At 58.5% G+C, this 6,549-nt stretch overlaps 2 long non-coding RNA genes across 2 annotated transcripts in view; one reads left to right on the forward strand and one right to left on the reverse strand.

The window, feature by feature from the left end:
- LOC148117019 (uncharacterized) overlaps positions 1 to 1,479 on the reverse strand; it is a 15,342-nt gene extending 13,863 nt beyond the window's left edge. The window contains exon 1 of the long non-coding RNA XR_015737232.1: positions 1,344 to 1,479. This is a non-coding gene — a long non-coding RNA (uncharacterized LOC148117019). The remainder of the gene's footprint in view (positions 1 to 1,343) is intronic.
- A 2,846-nt stretch (positions 1,480 to 4,325) lies between these two features.
- Positions 4,326 to 5,330, forward strand: LOC148117023 (uncharacterized). The gene is made up of 2 exons (XR_015737231.1): positions 4,326 to 4,690; positions 5,036 to 5,330. It is a non-coding gene; the product is annotated as an uncharacterized LOC148117023 (long non-coding RNA).
- The last annotated feature ends 1,219 nt before the right edge of the window (positions 5,331 to 6,549 follow it).

Here is a 6,549-nt window from a genome sequence, read left to right on the forward strand (position 1 = left end):
GACCCCACCTTCGAGACAGACGCGCCCGCCGCCGCCGAAGGACCTCCGGCGGCGACGGGCCCCGACGCGTCCGGCGACGCGCCGGAGACGACCGACCGCCGTTTCTCCAAAGGCCGCGCCCGAGAGAGAGGTCACGGGCCCGCGACGCCAGAACCGGATCCCCGGCCCCGAGGAGGGACGGGTCACCGCTGCTCCCCGATCGTGGGAACGCTGCCGGGGAGAGGGGGAGCGAGGCGACTCCACACGGCACGCCGCAACGAGCGACACACACGCACGCGACGCGCACGGCGAGGCCGCGGACGCGGGAACGGCAAAGACGGGGAAGCGCGGGAGGGACCGCTCGCGGCGGGCACGGACGGTGCGGACGGGTGGGACCCGGGAGCCCACCGCCACCCAGCCCCGCTCTTCCCGCTCGGCTCCGCGCCCCGAGGCGTGCGCACACCATCCCCCTCGGGGGAGCGGGGTGACCGGGGGGGGTCCCGCGGCGCTCGGGCGCGCGCACGACGCGGGCCCCTTCGTCCCCCGACCACGGGTAACAACATCCCAGGCTCCGGCACGGCACGCCGGCGTCACGGCACGCTCTCTTTTGCCCCGCGTGGTTCCTCCCCGGACTCGGAGCGAGGAGGCGCGGGCCGCAGCGGGCACACAAACGCTCGGGTTCCCCCCCCCAAAAGTCGGGACGCGGCGAGGGGAACCCGGCCAGAGCTACGCGCATCGGGCGGGTCACGGGGCGGGCCGGGGCGACCCAAGGCGGGTCCGACGGGAGACCCCAAGCACGCCCTTTCATCGGATCGCTAGAGAAGGCACTTTTCTCGCTGAGGGCGGGCGGGACGGACCCGACCCGACGAGCCGCCGGCCGCGGCAGCCCCAAGAGCGGGGGAAACGACGCTCGATGATCTCGAACGTGGCGAGGCGGGGGGGGTCTGCGGTATCGGTAAGGGCTTCTCTTTATCTTTTTCCTTCCGGGGGCGCATTCTCGAGCGTAACGCGGACAGGGGGGACCGGACCGAGAAAAAGCATAAACTACAAACTAGGTCCCCCGAGAGCCAGGCCTCTCCGGCACCACCCACCGGCTCTGCACCGGACGGGGAGGCATTCTAATCGTTTAACATTAAAACCCACCTCGAACGGTGAGAAGAACAGAAAAGGCCGGCCGCGACAGCTCAACACCACCACACGGCGCTCAAAAGCCTACACGGGAGAAGGCAGCGCGTGGTGGGCCGCTCGCCCGATCTCACAGGAGCTTGCGAGAGACGGTTCATCGTCCCCCGCTCACGGAGGGGGGGACGGACGCAGAGAGCCTCTTTCTTACCGCTCGCCTCGACCCCCACACGAACACACACCTTCGCAGAGGAACACCGCCGAAGGCCGGACCGCGCGCGGGAGGGCACACACGTCGGAGAAACGGGAAACGCCGCCGCCGCTCAGTACCGGGCACCTCTGAAGATCGGCCTGGAACGCTCCAGGAGCACCGCGAGGATCGCGGATCGCGAGCGAGGCGCGCGCACACAAAGCCCGTTCGGGAAGGGCGTGTGACGCGGCACACATCGGCCAACCCTCTCCCGGCTCGGAGGGAGGAGGGCCGCACGGGCCACACACGGTGGGCGGAGCGAAACGCGCGAGGGGGGGCAGACGCCGGAGCCCCTGACGCGCCTCACGGGAGCCCCCACGAACCACAGCGGGGAGTGCGGGGGGGCTTTCACAGGGCTCGTGCCGGAGAGACCGCACCCCTGCCTTCCACACACCACCAGTCAAAGGTGGGGAGGACAGACGCGGGGCCCGCTGGCAGAACGAGAAGAGCGGCCGCCATTCGCCATGAATGTCCGTCCCTCGCCTGGCGCGGCTTAGGCCTCCGACCCGAATGAACACAGGGCGAGAGCACCACATCGATCGACAAGCGGAACCGGGGAGAAGCGAGCGAGAGGGCACCACAGACCCGACCGACTGCCACCAAAAAAAAAAAAAAAAAAAAAAAAAAAAAAAAAAAAAAAACCCTTCACACACCACCTCCGAAACCAGAAAAAAAAAGCGGAGTGGAGTGGGCCAGCCACGGGGGAAGAAAAGGTGTGCACTCGGGGGGCACATAAGCAAGCAGCAGAAAGCCGGGCTGGGTCACCCTTTCCCCCAAAGGCCTCATGGAGACTCGGGAGCTCCACAACCTGGGGATGGGAAAAAAGTGCACTCGGGAGGCACACGGGAACAGGGGACTGGGGACACCCACCCAGTCCGTGGAGACTCGGGAGCTCCACCGCCTGCTGATCCCCGAAAGGAAAGAAAAAAAAAAAAGAAAACCCTTCACACACCACCTCCGAAACAAAAAAGAAAACCCTTCACACACCACCTCCGAAAGGAAAAAGAAAACCCTTCACACGCCACCTAAGAAACAAAAAAGAAAACCCTTCACACACCACCTCCGAAACCAAAAAAAAAAAAAAGCGGAGTGGAGTGGGCCAGCCACGGGGGAAGAAAAGGTGTGCACTCGGGAGGCACATAAGCAAGCAGCAGAAAGCCGGGCTGGGTCACCCTTCCCCCCAAAGGCCTCATGGAGACTCGGGAGCTCCCCAACCTGGGGATGGGGGGGAAAAAAAACCCTTCACACCTCCACCTTCAAAACCAAACACAATGGTGGTGGTCGTGGGGAAGAAGCGGTTTGTGCACTCGGGAGGCACATAAAAGCAGGCAGCAGAAGGCCGGGCTGGTTCACCCTTCCCCCCAAGGCCTCATGGAGACTCGGGAGCTCCATAACCTGGGGATGGAGAAAACAGTGCACTCGGGAGGCACACAGGGGACCCACCCAGTCCGTGGAGACTCGGGAGCTCCATCTGATCCCCAAAAGAAACTTGGGAAAAAAAAAAAAAACACCGGGACGGTAAGGGAAGAGCACCGGGAGGCAAGTCCCACCATCCAAACTGCACGGGTGACAACCACGAAGCGGGAACGCCTGACACGCCACGTAGGTTGGGTTAAACGGGAAAAACGACCCAGCGAGGCTCGGAAGAGACCGCAACCTACAGAGTCCTTTCATGTCACCCACTTCAAGGACAGCGTGTCAGCACCTATCTGCAGGTACAATAAGGACAGATAGCAACCACTAGAAGAATGACACCAGGTACAGGGAGCAATTCACAGACCACAGGGGACTCCTGAAAGTGAGGCTGGGTGACATGTCCCAAAAATGTCCCCATAAACAAGAGAACCGACCCTCAAAGGAACAACTGGTCGACCTCATGACCATGAAAGGACCGAGAGAGCGAGGTGGACATGCCACAAAGCCGGGCGCCCAGCCTCCTCCCGGCCGAGGACCCTGCGACCAGCCGCTAGGGATGGAGCAGGGCAAGAAAAAAAAAATACCTGACGGTACAGGAAACCGGGGACCAGTGAACAGAGAACAGAGAAGCCGTGACCGCAGCCTCCTCTCGGCCTCGAGACGACGAGGCCCGCCTCTGAGGACCGAGAGTTCTGGCAAGGAGAAAAACAAAAGAAAAAAAAGAAAAAAATGCTCCGAGGCCACCCAACGAGTACGGACCAGGGAGGCGAGAAAGCCGTCGAGACCACAGTCTCCTCTCGCCCTCAGGATGGCGAGGCCCACCGCTGAGGACCGAGGAAAAAATAAATAAATAAATAAATAAATAAATAAATAAATAAATAAAGCTCCGAGACCCCCAACGAGTCCGGACCAGGGAGGAGAGAAAGCCGGGACCACAGCCTCCTCTCGGCCTCAGGATGGCGAGGCCCGCCGCCGAGGACCGAGGGTTCTGACAAGGAGGAAAATAATCAAAAGCTCCGACACCCCCAACGAGTCCGGGCACGGGCGGCGGGGAAGAGCCGTGATCAACCAGCGCCCCCTCTCGGCCTCGGGTCGCCGGGGACCCAGGGCTCTCTCTCTCTTAGAGAGAAAAGGCGAGGGAAAGACAGCTTTAAAAGCCGGGGTACTTCACCCATCCTGGGCCTGGCCGGACCCGACACCTAGCGGTGGGACGACGCGAACGACTCAAGCCTTCTGGTCGACCCGCTCAAGTCTCCCGGCACCCTCCCCAGCCGTGGCTTTCGTTCGGTTCCATCCCAGACGCACCCATAGGCGACTCTTCCGGCACAACCTCCTACACAGAGACCGTCCCCAAGCACGACACCGACCGCGGGACACGCCCGCCCGCCAGCCGGGACTCTCGTCACTCTTTCCGCCTCACAAAAGCCACTTCGCCCTCCTTGTCGGCGACCGAGGACCAGGAGCGTTGCACAAAACGGCCAACACCGCTAGGTGGCGCCCGACGACCCACCCGACCGACAGAGATCGCTCGCTCGCTCGCTCGCTCTCGCTCGCTCGCTCGGCCGCGGCGCGCGAGCCTTCTCTGGCGCGACAGAGTGTCCTCCCACGCTCACGCCCGGAGGTGACACGCACCCACGACAGGGCAGGGGACTCCCCGTCGTCGGTTCCCCCACACCCCATCCCCGAACATGGGTGAACGCGGGCTGGCCGGGACGGACGTTCGGGAGGAGCCACGGACGCTCAGGCTACGAAAACGAAAGGAGAAACCGAGACCACAGGCAGCTAGCTAGGAAAACAGGCCAATCGCTCTCCCTCGTGGAGAGGGAGGGAGGGAGGGAGGCTCACGGGAAACAAAGAGTGCGTCTCCACGATCAGTGACAGTATTAAGTGGGCCAGTCGAGGGGCTGCGACACTTAGAGCACGGTGAGAGGGAGAGACCGAGGGACTGAGGGAGACCGAGGACCGAGGGAGGGAGGGAGGTGGCCATGGCAGGCAGTCTCCTGCCATCCGAGTCTCCTTTCAAAGACATAGACTTCACCTTGGCCACTGCTTACTTGCTTGCTTGCTTGCTTGCTTGCTTGCTTGCTTGCTTGCCTGCTTGCTTGCCTGCTTGCTTGCTTGCAGTTCTTTTTCTCCACACCACTCCCCACACCCCCGGCACCTACTTCTCAGACTAAATACCGAGTCAGAGAAAACGAAAACAGTCGTGGAATAATGTGTTTGTTTGTGTGTGTGTTTTAAAATATCTCCATTGGATTTCATTTCCAGGAATAATAGGGTCATGCGGATCTGTTGTGAACATTTTCACTTAGGACGGAGAAAATTAAAAGGTCGTTTGATGGATTTCTGGTGGAGGGTCTATTTCCCACCGCGATGAAGATGATCTCCTGATCCTTGTACTTTCAGTTTCTGAGTGCTGCTGGCATGACAGACACGGGCCCTCACACGCGCGTTGACGAGACAGTACTGACTGAGTGACAGCATGGAGCCCGTAGGACAAGGCTTCGGCTTCCCCTTCCCCTCCCACATAAACCAGAAAAATAAATAAATAGATCAATAAATACCCAGAGGCAGAAACATGGAAGCAGCTTCTCAGACCCTTTAGAGAAGGCTCCTGAGGTCTGACTGGGGTGACACACGTGGCAGAGGAGACGACTAGGCCAGGGCTCCTCCCTTCACAACCATCATCCAGGCCCCCAGCACTGCCTGCCTGCCTTCCTCCCTCCCTCCTTCCCTCCTTTTATAAATGCCAGGTTATTTATTTTAATTGACTTATTTTTAATTGCGTTGGGAGGCTAGACATTTTTGGGTTTTCGGGAGTGGACAGACATACGAAAGGAAGGAAGGAAGGAAGGAAGGAAGGAAGGAAGGAAGGAAGGAAGGAAGGAGAGAAAGGATCAGAGCAGTGAATATACAGGTGCACTGTCATTACACCAATGTGGACTGCAGATAGAAAATAAGAGGAAGAAAAAAAGAATAGAATGTCACCAAAAGGTCAGCCTGGTCTATAAAAGTGAGTTCCAGGACAGCCAGAGCTATTCTATGAAATTGCCCGAGTTCAAATCAGCAATTTCCCAACTCCAACAAGAATGTTTACAGGAAAGGCAACAGATAAAGGCCCATCAAAGAAGTCCAGTGGAGCTGTAGGCACACCCTTTGAAACTTCTCTATTGCAAGGTCACAGAGTTAGGAAAGGATCTTGATCTTAAACTTTCCTTAATAGTAAGTCTCTGTGTGTATCATACTCAAGCCAAGTGCCCTCAGAGCTCATGGAAGATGAAACAGAGCTCTACAATAAGAGACGGGTGTTGGGGTGGGGGGGGGATTCACTCAAGAAAATTAAAGCAAAGCCCTACACTAACCCTGGCACACAGTAAAATCAGTCCTATGAGGAAATTTTTAGCTCTAATTGCCCACGTTTTACAAAGGCTTCTAACCGGGAAGTGATGATGCATGACTTTAGTTCCAGCACGCGGCCTGGTCTCCAAGAGCGAGTTCCAGGACTGACTCAAAAACTAGAGAGAAACCCTGTCACAAAAAAAGAACAAACAAACAAAAAAATCTATTACATAAATCAATAGATGCATACATAGATGGAAGAATAGATGAGAGACAGACAGAAAGAGAGAGAGAGAGAGAGAGAGAGAGAGAGAGAGAGAGAGAGACCCAAACCCCATCTTCTGTCTTCTGATGGTACCAGGCTCTCTCCCAGGGGTCACAGAGGAAGGTGGGCAGGCAGCAACGCAGACAGTGTACGTGTGTGATATCAAGCAAGCCTATAT

Source organism: Myodes glareolus, unplaced genomic scaffold, assembly GCF_982192425.1.
Source record: "Myodes glareolus unplaced genomic scaffold, mMyoGla1.1 HAP1_SCAFFOLD_194, whole genome shotgun sequence".
NCBI lineage: Eukaryota > Metazoa > Chordata > Mammalia > Rodentia > Cricetidae > Myodes > Myodes glareolus.